At 42.7% G+C, this 13,756-nt stretch overlaps 1 pseudogene; it reads right to left on the reverse strand.

Moving 5' to 3' along the window:
* Nucleotides 1-11,685: 11,685 nt before the first annotated feature.
* LOC146039876 (5S ribosomal RNA) lies at nucleotides 11,686-11,804 on the reverse strand (annotated as a pseudogene).
* Between the last annotated feature and the right edge of the window lie 1,952 nt (nucleotides 11,805-13,756).

Below are 13,756 nucleotides of genomic sequence, written 5' to 3' on the forward strand. Positions count from 1 at the left end.
TTCTTTTAATGGAATACAGTTCTAAAAAGCAAAAGTCTTTGATTAAAGGTATTGCTGGTATTGTTAGCGGCCGGGAGGTGTTCATAATGGTGGGCACAGCATTAGGGGGTGCCTGTGCACCCCTAACACTCAATGTGCGCACGCCTATGCATATTGCAGTGTAAAAATACAGCAGTCAGTATTTCCCTACACAGAAACAAAATAACTCACCCACATCTAATTCTATCTGCACATGTTACATCTGCCCCCCTGCAGTGCACATGGTTTTGTCCATTTGAGAAGGAATTTGCCAGGAGTTAACCAGAATAACCCCCATAGTGCATGATCATTTTGGGTTACATTTTTGTAGTCCAGGAACTGCAGAATGAACAACCTTAAACTACACAAAGCGATGACTTTTCACAGTAGCATCCAACAATATTCTAGAAGCGGAATTTTTTGGTGGCAAGAAGTAAGGTTGCCACACCTTGGGCATTGTAAAGTTTTCTGCAGGGTCAGAGATCAAGACCTGTGACTTCTTCATCGGGAGTTGATTAATGGTGTTGAAACCAGAGAGATGTGTGATGAATTTCAGCGTTTTCATGTCCCCAGGATTTTGTGCTTTTGAACAGAAAAACAATCCATTAAGGGAAAGGGGGAGGGTGGTACAGGTTAGGACATGGGACCTCTCAATGAAAGTGAGCGGATAGCATAGTAATGAAGTGCTGACTAGACATCATACATCCCAAACATGAAAGGTCTGAGTGCACATAGTTGGCTTGTTCTGCGCCAAATGCACAGATGATATACATTATAATTAATCAGCTTAGGCTGCAGGAATGTCGTTGTATTTTAATTTTGGGATAATGTGTTCATGCATGAATAGACAGGTATTTATAAATAAATAAAAAATAAATGCAGCTACTTGTTTTCTAGATCAGATTGTGTAATGTTAACAGCTTTGCCAAATTCGCACAATAGAAGCAAATCCGTACAGATGTGTAAATAAAAGAATAAATGGGAAATGAATCATGAAAACCAATCTGCACAATTATAATAATATGATAGAATTATATGAAGCCGCCAAGAGTGGGCAAAGCAAAAATCCCAGTTAAAACTCTTACAATATAACTATTTCATTAACACTGCAGGTAATTACATTGCATAAAGTGTTATCTGTGGTGAATTAAAGATGTTTATCAGCCCCATAGTGTAGAAGGAGGGAATTGGATTTACCAGAAGTACCCTGCATGGAAGACAGAAAACTATAGCGCTGAAGCCGTTTATGTGCTTCTTGTCCTTTTGAAGTAATGTAATTTTGTTTTTGGAGGGGCATATAATCACAGCCAGAACATCAGGTTATACAACTCCCTCTAAAGTAATGACAGATCATATCAGGGTATGTCCTGCACAACAAACAATTATAGCTCTAAAGAATTGGTTGCCAGACTGCTAAGTATTAGAAGAGCCAAATGTTGATGTGTAAGGTAAGCATTTAATAAATAAGGAGGGTGTGCTGAGGCCATGCCCGCCTCTCCCAGAATGTAACAGCTGGTCCTCTACCACCCACATTACGCTGTGCTGCTGCAGCCAGGAAGTGGCAGGAGTAGCAGGCAGCTTCCGGTGTGCGAGCACAGCTGTGGGAAAGCAGTGTGAGATAGATGGCCAGTCACCAGAGTAAGGGAATATGGGGCCCAGTCAGCCGACTGGGTGTGTGCCAGCCTGGCCAAGGGTCGACAGGACCAGCCCATTGGCAAACTGTGGGCCAATCTGCCCCTGGGGTGCCTTGGGACACTTCCAGGGGTGCCACAGGTTGGTGGTCCAGGACCAATTCAAATTATTTATGGTCAGAGCAGGGGTAGCCAACTCCAGTCCTCCAGCTCACCCCGCAGGTACACAGGTGCACTCATTACTCATTGACACATTTTAAAGGATCTACAGGTGGAGCTAGCTACCACTGGGTCAAAGTAATAGACAAAACCAGCGCTGGTGGCTGTCGATCATAAACTATGTGTACAAACAGAAGCAAATTGAGTCCCCATGTCACTGAACATAAGGATGACATATTGATGAATCAATGACTAAAAACCAGTCTCCAATTTCGATAAAAACACATGAATTGGTGAGTAATTCGCTGCTCCGCATTTTTTTAACCGTACCAGGTTTTTCCTCTATCTCCAAGATTTGATCACATCTCCCCCAACACTCACACACTTGTTTAATGCCCAAGTTCCAGCTTTTTTTCTTATGTGACAAGTCAGAATGACAAAACACATACTGCTCTAGGAGCCATGTCATGAATGGCCATTCTGAATGGTTACTTATATACAGCCCCCACCTGGGGTGTATTAATAAAGGAAGGGGCCTAGGTGAAGTCTCTATTTGGGTCCCCTCGTCTCTAGCCTACAGTGTAGACTTTATGAGCACACATGCGCTAAACGAAAGAGCCCCCATGTACGTACTGAATAAATGTGTGCATTGTGTGCACCCAGTATAGATGGGGCATCTGGGAAGGTAATTCATATCCAACACTGGGTCTATAAAAGTAACCATTTGGTACTTGTTTCCTAGCACGGCCACACCGATTTACATCGGGGTGGTCGTGTCGGAAAAATCGGGTCGATCGCATCGCATGCGATTTGGTCGCATGCGATGCGATGCGATCGACGCGACCGACCGATTTTGGACCCGATTTTTTTTTTTTTTAATGAAATGTAAATCGGGTCCCTGGGACCCGATTTTACATTGAATTCAATGTAAAATATTCCCAACCCCCCCAAATGTCCCGGCGTACACCCCACCCCACGATAGACGCCAACCCGAAGCGTGGCGAGCGCAGCGAGCCCGCGAGGGGCGGCGGTGCGCGTCCTCCGACCTTTTCATTCCCCTACTATCCACGTCGGCGTGGAGTTGAGAATAGAATAGTGTGGCGAGCGCAGCGAGCCACCGAGCCCGAAGCGTGGCGAGCGCAGCGAGCCCCGCGAGGGGACGCGTATAACTTCACAGGTATACGCGTCCCCTCGCGGGGCTCGCTGCGCTCGCCACGCTTCGGGCTCGGTGGCTCGCTGCGCTCGCCACACTATTCTATTCTCAACTCCACGCCGACGTGGATAGTAGGGGAATGAAAAGGTCGGAGGACGCGCACCGCCGCCCCTCGCGGGCTCGCTGCGCTCGCCACGCTTCGGGTTGGCGTCTATCGTGGGGTGACGACAGGGACATCTATAATGTCAAATGGGTCATATTGGCCCATTTCACATTTTTCACATTTTTTCAAGATTTCAATGTTAAAAAATATTTTAACATTGAAGCCTATGGAAAAATCGGGGGCATCGCGTCGGGACCAATGTTAATGGTCCCGACCGACGCGATGCCCCCGATATTTTACCTTTCCCGACAAGATTTCAATGTTAAAATATTTTTTAACATTGAAGCCTATGGGGAAATCGGGGGCATCGCGTCGGTCGCGTCGGGACCATTGTTAATGGTCCCGACCGACGCGATGCCCCCGATATTGTCTCCTAGCCGGCAAAATGGACCTGATTTCAAAGGAAATCGGGTCCATCGTATGGATCGTGTACCTTAACTTAAAGGTACACGATCCATACGATTGTGGCCGTGCTAGGAAACAAGTACCAACCATTTTTATATACTGTTTAAAGTAGAAGTATTGAGTTTGTGATGAGTGTATCCTTTCCTGCATAGGAGTCTATACAGGGAATTTTAAACCAAAGAACACTGTTATTTAGGGGCAGAACCAATGGCATAGTGATTAGTATTGTTGAAAAAAAGGGGGAGGGATCAGTAGAGATTGGGTGGGTGCACACTGCAGGTAGATATAGGTACATATCTACCTGCAGTGTGCACCTACCCAATCTCTACTGATCCCTCCCCCTTTTTTTCTACTATATGTCTAACGACTAGAGAAGGGTAGCACCACTCCCCAACTAAGACAAAATAATAGAGAATAATCTAGTGTATAAATACACATACTCTTACAAACACTAAAGAGGATGCAGAAGTAGTATATAATAGGCGAACAAAAAGAATTCAGTGCGGAACCTAACCTCCTCCCCTTCCCTTTATCTTTATAAACTGATTAGTATTGTTACCTTACAGCAATTAGATCATGGTCAAAGCCCAATCATAACCCATAGATGTGTATTATGTATGTTCTCCCCATGTTTGGGTTGGTTTTCGCTGGGTGCTCCAGTTTCCCTCCACACTTAAAAAATATACTATTAGGTTAATTGGAGGCTGAGAAAAACAACAACTCTAGTCTAGTGTGTACATGTAATAGGGAGTATAGCTTGCAGGCCCCACTGATGTGAATGACTGAGCTAGTCATTTGTGCATTATATATATATATATATAAATAGCTAAATAAATACAATAAATGTAATATAGGTTTATGGCGACCTTACTGGATGTGCAGGGTTCCTTCAAAATCCCTGTGGTTGAAGTTTCTGGCTGTCCATCTAGCTGCTACTATTTGTTATCTTTTTACTTCCTCTTCTAAATGTATCCCACATATAGTTTATAAACTATCCAAATTATTCCAAAAACCAGTCTCCAAAATGTAATTTTTTTTAAATGTTGTGCTAAAACCTACTGGGGACATTATATGCAAATGGCACTACTGGGGACATCTGTAACTGGCACTACTGGGGAATGATGTGTAACTGGCACTACATATGTGCAAGAAAATGTTTGCCTGGCATTCAAATTCAGTGTCTGAGATAGTGCACAAACTTTTTTATGTTTTAAAACCTTGTTTCAAGTGCAAATAAAATATATTTGTGTGTATTTCATGTGTTTGATGTGTGTATACAACATAAATTTAAGATACCTCAAGTACCTCATTCAAATATAAAAATATTCGAAAAAAAATACAGAATAATCCGTTATCCAAAATGCCTCTGGTCCTGAGCATTTTGGATAAGGGATACTTAACCTGTATTACTGTGACTGATTTATAACCTATTTTGTCCATTTGAAGGACTGAGTTACGCTGTGTTCCCCAGCACCCTACTGAAACTATTTGTCTATTCATGAATATGCTAATAATCTCTGGGTATTCATGTGTGCAGCCAACACTTTAGAAATCCCCAGGTATCCCTACCTATTGGCACATCAAACCAGATTAAGGTATTTACATTTCTGAAGTTAAATACAGATTATCCCTCAGGAGCAAACAAAATAGGCAGGCAGAAGCTGTGGGGGTTGGAAAGAAGAGCAAAAAGGAATAAGAAACCTAAAACCATGTTATTTGCTGGAATAAAGGACATCTGAGAAGAGAGGGAGAGATGAGGCGTGGAGAGGAAGTTTAGCTGTGGATGCTACAGTGATATTTGATCAGGAGTCGGTGTGTGTCTATATTCCATGGTTTCTGCTGTAGAGTTCACCTTTTTATTCTGTGCAGTTAATGTGTATCCTCCTCCTCCTCTCTCTCTCTCTGTCTCTCTCTCTCTCTTTTCAGCCGATGTGCATACTGAGCCAAAACCACAATGTTTGCTATTAAACTAATGTGTCTCCTAATGCGAAAACATTTAAAACATCTATGTAGAACAAAGAGGAAGACTCACGGTGTTCCAATAGTGGATTCAACAACACACTGTAGACAATGGAAGTTTATATTGAATTGAACTGTTTTCTAACCATTCAACTATTGTATTGAGAGAGCAGTCATGCAGGGCTTGTGCATAAAACTTAGCTCGTTTCCAAGCTACTCTTATCTCTCGTTTTCTCTTCTATGAGAAATAAAATATTTTATCTAATAAAGTATAATATTATATATACACAGGTCTTGCGCCTATACCTGGTTCACAATCTTGTGGCCAATGACAATCAAAAATACAAAGAAATAGTGTCCAACAGTAAAAAAAAATTAATTATTATTATAATTTTTTTGTTGTAAAAGAGGATATCAGTTTTCCCATACAATCTTCCCTTTCACATCGACAGGATTAAAGTTGAATATGAAGTACTGACGCGTTTTGTCTCCAAAGAGACTTCACCAGGGTAAGACTGCAATTGGCAGAATGAAATAATATAAATACAATATAAAAAGTACAATATGTATTAAGTACAGACTGTACAATTACATACATTCATTTTATTTACATGTCCTATATGGGCTAAATTGCATATTTAAATGAAGAAAAGAACAGGTGACATGGATACTATTAAAAAAGACATTCAAGAAGTTCCTGGCACCCTGCAAGGACCATGGGAAATGTAGTTGGACAAGTGCCACATGACTGCAGGTTGTCGTGAATCTGCATGCCATGATGTGCATCTGTTCTACATCTCCGCACTGTGTCCACGGCTGGCATCTAGCAGGCATGTGCAACAACACTGAAACATATATATATATCAATAGCAGAAAGGCATCTAGTTCTTCCCCATCAATGGTACAAATATTCAACATCGGTTATAGACCATCAATGATTGTGAATCATCAATGGTCGATAGCCATCCTTAGACTAGACCTGTATGCCAGATACCTTTTCTAATATGTAGGAATATACATATTTCAGTAAATAAGCCAGGTAGTTGGCTAGCAGGACATACATTTGTGTAATAACAGAAGGGCTATATTAATCTATTTTTTTATTACATACAGGGTAAATACTTGCTGTTTTTGCATGTAACTCACAAAAGCAGGACAGCTTTATTCATACTTTACCCCAGAGTACCCCACCTGCTGTATAACTTAGTTTTGTCAAGGTACAAAGTAACTCCATTTTTAAGGTTTTGGGGGTTTTTTTGCTCTCAACTTTTAATTAACCCCAAATTGTCAAAAAAAAATACGAATTTAGAAACACTTTATACGTGGCTCTTATAGTTTCAGAAACAAAGTTCACATTTGTGCACAATCAGGAAGCCATTGGTGTGAGCAATATGTGTGCTATAAATACATATATTTAGTGATCTGTCGTTTGTGACTCATGTAAACGGTATACGGTCGTTAGGTTGACAGCACATGTATTGCATCGACCACTGAAGGTCAACACAAGCCAAGGTGAACGTCGATATGTACTTAGGTCGACATGTCATTAGGTTGACACATGCATTAGGTTGACATGGGTAAGGTCAACAGTTAAAATGTCAACATGGGCTTTTCACTTTTTATGAGCCGACGTGCCGACAGGCAGTATTTCATGCGCTAGCATCCACCAGGGCATGGTAGGAAAATAAAATAGTGTAGCGGGGCACTGTGCCGGCAGCATGGCAAGCACAGCGAGCCCAAAGCATGGCGAGCTCAGTGAGCCATGCGAAGGGACACGGTGCACAGATACATCAATGTCAACTGTGTTGACATTCGGGGAAAAAAAGGTGAAAAACCCATGTTGACCTTTTGACTGTTGACCTAGCCCAATTTGACCTAATGATTGTGTTGACCTAAAGACATGTCGTCCTAAGCCCATGTCAACCTTCCCACGTGTCGATATCGTCTCATGTCGACCTTCAGTCAACCATTAGTGGACCCACTGCATGTCGACCTTAGTACTGTTGACACTATGACCCATACCCATATAGACATGTATCCCTGGCTACAGGTTTTGTGTGTGGGTGTATGTTTCTGCTTCTGAAGATAACACTAGATTCATATCTGTTGTCAACCTAATATGCAAAACCATACACAGGCAGTGGCACTGAGAAGGGGGGGGGGGTACACTTTACCCGGGCCCATGTCTGATGGAGAGGCCTGGGTCCTCCTCCCCCACTGCAGATAGCCAGGCAGTAGGAGTGGAGAGAACAGGCTGCCACTGCAGCATAGAGATGGGCGGTTTGCGAACAAAGCTGATCTTTTGGACGGATCCCATGTAAGTAGCGTGACCAACTCATCCCTTTAATCCGGGACACATATTAATTACACAGGTTCTGTGGCTGGCTTTCACCTGGTTTTAAACTGCCACAGAACCTGTGTAATTAATATGTGTCCCGGATTAAAGGGATGAGTTGGTCACCCTACATGTAAGAGCGAGTGAGTCGCCGATCCCAAAAAGGTGAACCGTCGTTCTTTTACTTTCAGTTTCATTTTCATTACAATGCATTTGCCTGAGCTCAGAACTGCCACCTGTGGCAGCTGAGATGAACTAACTCTGGAGACTGAGTACAGTGCTGCGACTGCAAGTAAAAGAAAGAATAATAAGGCTGCTGCTACTAGGGATGGCCATCGATGCAGATGCCATAGATGGTTGCCATCGATGGCGATTCTGCACCCAGCCATCGATCAGTGTCAAATTAGCCCTTTTTTCAAAGTGAGCCGAGGACCCGTCTAAAAGATCCGGATCTTTTGTATATTTTTGGAATATAGTTTTCTTTTTTAAGAATAAGGTTTTTTCTTTTTTTAAGAATAAAGTTATTCCTTTTTTAAGAAGAAAGTTTTATCTTTTTTTAAGAATAAAGTGGCCACTTAGTAGTCCCTCACAGCAGTGCCTTGTGCTGCCCCAATAGTAATCCACATTGTATGTTCCACATAGTAATCACCCATAGTAATCCCCTTTAGTAATCCAGTGTGATGATGACGATCAGCCTCATTCTGGATCCAGAAAGTGAGCTGTCCGTGAGCCTGCCTCGGATCAGGTAAGTTCAGGGAGGTTCGGTTCTCTAAGAACCGAACCCGCTAATTTTTTTTAATTTACATGATCTCTTCCCCTGTTTTCACAAATGGGTTACAGATAATAGATTGGGGGTCATTTGATAGTAAGCAATTGCTCAAAAGTTGTATACTGGACAAATAATAAGGGCAATTCTTCTCCCCCAACATACTAATCCCTTGCAGCCTAACCATAACCTCCTACACATTTTAAATTTATTAACAAATTCACTACAGCTTCCATCAACGGACCTGCAATTTAAGCCTACAGCCACTAACTCACTTGTATTTACTTTAGTGAACACATGTAAAGTGAGCATTCAGTGTCAAGTGGACACCTATCACAACCGCAGGACCAAGCAGAAGTCAGTATTATTTCTCATGTGCACTTTTGCTGTTAAACACTGCCAATAAAATCCTGATGTTTAACACTGGTGTCTAACTGATTTTATACTAGTATTATCTAGAAATGTTTCTAAGGAAAAACTTCAGTTACATTGGTCACCCAAAATAATCTTGACCATGTGTGCAAGTGCCCCCTGGTGCTTATTATTTCTGCTTGCATCCTCCAGTGGTAGTGAGCAGAAATCCACCCAAAGTTGAGCTCTTGGGCACCCAATACTTTAGCCTATTTGTGTGTCTAATCAGTGGCAGGTGTCGTTGCCCAGGGGAACGACACTTTCTGGCTGTTAGCTCCAAAAGCCAGGGACTGTGTATAGAAAAAAAAGTTTGTTTTCTTTATAACAAGCTTTGACTCCGCTGCCTGGAATTTGTCCAGCACATGCACAGTAGGCATGCCACCACCGCACAGTGTCACCACCAAAAGCAGATAATCGCTAGACAAGTGAATTAACACTCCCCCTCTTTGGTAAAGTCCATAGTCATACATGCGACCATTACAGGAACCTGCTTAAATGGGCAAAGTACTGTAGGTCCTGACATATAATGGCACATATAGCGCTATCACTACATCTACTCCTCATTCAGGCACAACATGAGCAATAAATAACAGGTGCCTGTTGGGCACTCTAACCCTTCGGCAAAACAATTGAATAACACTGTTATGATTTACGAGAGCTCAAGAACAATTGAATCCACTTCTAAGTATACAGTTCCCCATAGCTATTTGCCAATTATTTACAGGATGTAAGTTGGTTAATTATGTTTTGTTATGAGTTTCTGTGCATCTGATAGATGAAAATCATAGACTTCATAGCATGTCCATTACTATGAAGTGGCATCATTGGACTGGATGTAATCTACAGAAATAATCCATACAACATTTTACTGTTCTGAGCAATGCAAGCCAAGGTGGCAAGTATATCGAAGGTGCACTGCATGCAGTCAGGGACGTACCCCATAGCAACATCTTGAACCCCCCCATTGCCACTACAATGCGCCTTAGAGGAGCAAGAGTGAAGGGAGTGAGAAAGAGATGGAGAGGGAGTTCATGTATGGGAGGATGGTTTCATGGAAAAAGGGAATGAGAGAAAGAGAGGAGCAAGAGAAAGGGGGTGTCAGGAAGAAAGAGAAAGGGATGAAAGTAGAGAGGGGGAATCAGGGAGAGAGAGTGTGTGTGTAATAAAGATAATAGGAGCAAGAGAGCGAGAAAAGGAGGGGAGTGAGAGTGATAAACCACTAACCAATCAGCTCATTCTTTTCATTTTTTAAACACTGCCTTTGACATGGCAGTTAGGTGCTAATTGGTTGGTGGTTTATCACTCTCCATTTTATCACTTTTCAAGCTTAGTACATCTGGCCCAGAGAGAGAAGTAGAGAGACAGTGGGCGGCAGGTACTAATCTAAATATGTACATTTTCCAATGTATGAATACCCGGCCACGCCGCGTCATCGCAGGACAGGTCGCCTTTGGAAGCCTATGGGCTTCTATCGCCGCCTCCGCCGACCCCCCTCTACCTGGCTTACCTTCCTGCAGGTCCTCCTGGACCCGGAGGTGGCGCTGGGGACAGCCTGCTTTGGCTTTCCAGCATAAGGGGAGGAGGAGGCACCCAGGGAGGTGACAGAGACCCCCTGCACACCACATCACAGGTATCGCGGGGGGGCTCTGTCAACGCACTGCGAGGCTAGACACATATGTTAATACACGTGCGCTAGCATGGCTGCGGCCGGGCGGCGATGTATATTAATACATCCAGTCGCCCAGTGTCAGGGGAATAGAGAATAAAGCAAGAGAGTGTGTAAGGGAGAGAAAGACAGTATGGGGGAAATTTACTAAAGGAATTTTGTAAAAAAGAGGTGTATTTGTATCCAGAAATACACTTATTTTTGACATTTACTATCCCGAAAATATGGCAATTCGTATTCGTATTGATGTGCTATCAATACGAATACGAATTGCCGTATTTTCGGGATAGTAAATGTCAAAAATAAGTGTATTTCTGGATACAAATACACCTATTTTTTACAAAATTCCTTTAGTAAATTTCCCCCTATATGTCAGGGAGAGGGGGCAGGGTGAGCACTACCTGAATATAGCACAGCCACAAGTCTCTAATGGGGAAGGCACTTCACTGCATTAGATCTCCCCCACCACCCTAAATAAAAGTGATTTGTGGCACTGCTCTGCTTGCAGGACCCAGCCAGACTGGGGACAACTTTGCCACAGTGGAGAGCCTGAAAGTGGGTTTTTTTTTGTGTTTGCAAGGGTGCAAACTCAAAGACAGTAAACGCTTTGTGGGCGCACTCTTTTAGAAACAATTGTATTGGTTATGTGTTCTAAAGTTAGTTTAAAATATAGCTTTTATTATGAACTTGCTTAAAAAATTGAGGCGCAAAAGAAATGATAATTGATATGATTATTGTTTTTGTAGTGTGGTTATGTCTCATGAACTTATCTATTATTTTTCAAATAAATCAATTTAAACCACACTTTTATCTTTCATTTACTGCATATAGTCATCTCAGGTATATGAACCTGAGTGACCGTAGGCTGCAAAAATGAGTTGATCCCCATGGGTAAGAATTTTTTGGGGGATTAGCTGCCCCACGTCATATACACTGAATGCCTAAATTGGCAATATTTCGGACACAGGCAGTGGGCGGCTCCAAAACTGCTTATCTAGTGACAGTAAGACCGCCAAAAGGTGATACCACACCTGGACTTCTCCAGGGGTCACCCACCTGGGTACTGCCCAGGCCCTTCACTGCTTGGCTTCCAAGTTCGGAAGGGTTTTGGGCAGACCAGTGAGGTATGGTGGTATAATAGGCGGGGGTATATGTCATAGACAGCTGCTCCGGTTAACTGCCTGTATGATCAGGATTATTTATTTAGAGATATATTTTAAACTGTAGCCTTGAACACGATAAAACGGATTTTATCAATTGGTAATGCCAATCTTAGTATTGGTCAGCAGCACTGACTGGATATAATCACCCTGCAATGCTATCTAAAGTGCAAATTATAAATTAGGAGTGGGATTATAGAGTCACACACAGATGGTTGCTGTTAACAGTGGAGGGCCTACATGCTCCGCTTCTGCAGCTTGTGGAGTTTGGGACAGGGTGCTATGGAAGCCAGCAGATGCTTTCTCTGGCATGGCAGGCAGTGATGTTGGGAGAGTGGTGAGATTTGGCAGCAGTTGGTAACTAAGTGCAGGGGCCCTGAAACAGCTTGAGTCCCATAGCAGCTGCACCCACAGTAGTTACGCCGGTACATGAAACACACTGTTCACTATTTGTTACAAATTGTGACTAATTAACTAAGCTTTAAAATGTACATAATTGGACATAATTATCTGATCTTTTACTCCCATGTCCCAGACAAGGTAGTCAATTACCCTTACAGGTGCCAGATGGCGTCCCGACAGTCGGGATTCTGTCAGTACACCGACATCTGAATCACAGCTGTAAAATTCCGGCCAGTCGGGATCCTGGCTGACAAGGGCTATTCTCCCTTGTGGGGGTCCACGACCCTCATAGAGTGAGAATAGAACCTGTGGCGAGCGCAGAAAGCCACAGAGCCCACAGCAAGCTTCTCTGTGCTCGCCGTAATACTGTCGGTCGGGATTCTGATGTCGGTATAATGACCATCGGAATCCCATTGTCAGGGCCCCATACCCACCTCACCCTTACTTACAGATATTTGTATATAGATCCCAGTGTTCCGTTAGCCATACAACTTCCAATAAATCTCAGCTTCTTCAATAATAGACATTTGGATTTATTCATGCCTAATTTAATTACACCTTTATATAATGACGAGTGCCATTTGGTTAATCTTTGATGAACTTGGGAGTGTAATTTTTTTAAGCCTTTGGTTGTGACACCTGTGTCACCAGGTTACATGACACTCTGTTCACAGCGTCTGCCAGGCCTGTTGTTCTAGTTCATTGGGCAAATCCTAGAGAGCGAAGGCATGAGCTATGCTAGTGGACACTGCCTGTGGGGCATGCTTTGTGTTCCTAATGCATGTGAATGATCCATATGGGAGGTCAGAGAGCAGCCAGTGACCCACACAGTATGTTACACTGCGAAATGGAAGGATGAACACAGTCAATAGAACCATTTCTCTATTGGTAAATCAGAGCAGTGTCTGTGCTCTCCTTTGCTATTTACTCTTGTTGTATGACGTTCTATATATATAGAAGTTTGCACTGACTGCATTCTTTGTGAAGTGGTGGTAATAGGTGTCATGGACTGTGCATACATAAACAAGTGGGGCAGTACGGATGGTGTAATGGTTAGCATTACAGCTTTACAGTACTGAGGTCATGGGTATGATTCCCACCATGGCCCTAACTGTGCGGAGTTTGTATATTCTCTCAGTGCTTGCATGGGGTTACTCCAGTTCACTCCCGCAGTCCAAAATATATAGGGTGAGAGATTTGTTACGAAATTTCCAGTTTTTTTAAAGCGCAATCATTTACACTGCAAAATCAAACTGGTTTTACAGTGTAAATGATTGCCGCTTTAAAAAAACTCACTTTCTGAATCACTCATCCTATTAAGTTTCCTGCATACTGGTAGGTTAATTGACTTCCAACAAAATGAATCCTAAAATGTCTGTGTCTGGGGGTACACGTGGTAGGGAATTGTGAGCTACACTGGGAAAGGGACTGATGCCAAATATTCTCTGTAAAGAGCTGCGGAATATGTCTGCGATATATAAATAACTGGTAATAAATAAGGGGGGGGGGATAAATACAGAATCCAATT

This window comes from Crinia signifera, chromosome 9 (assembly GCF_055691185.1).
Source record: "Crinia signifera chromosome 9, ASM5569118v1, whole genome shotgun sequence".
Classification (NCBI taxonomy): domain Eukaryota; kingdom Metazoa; phylum Chordata; class Amphibia; order Anura; family Myobatrachidae; genus Crinia; species Crinia signifera.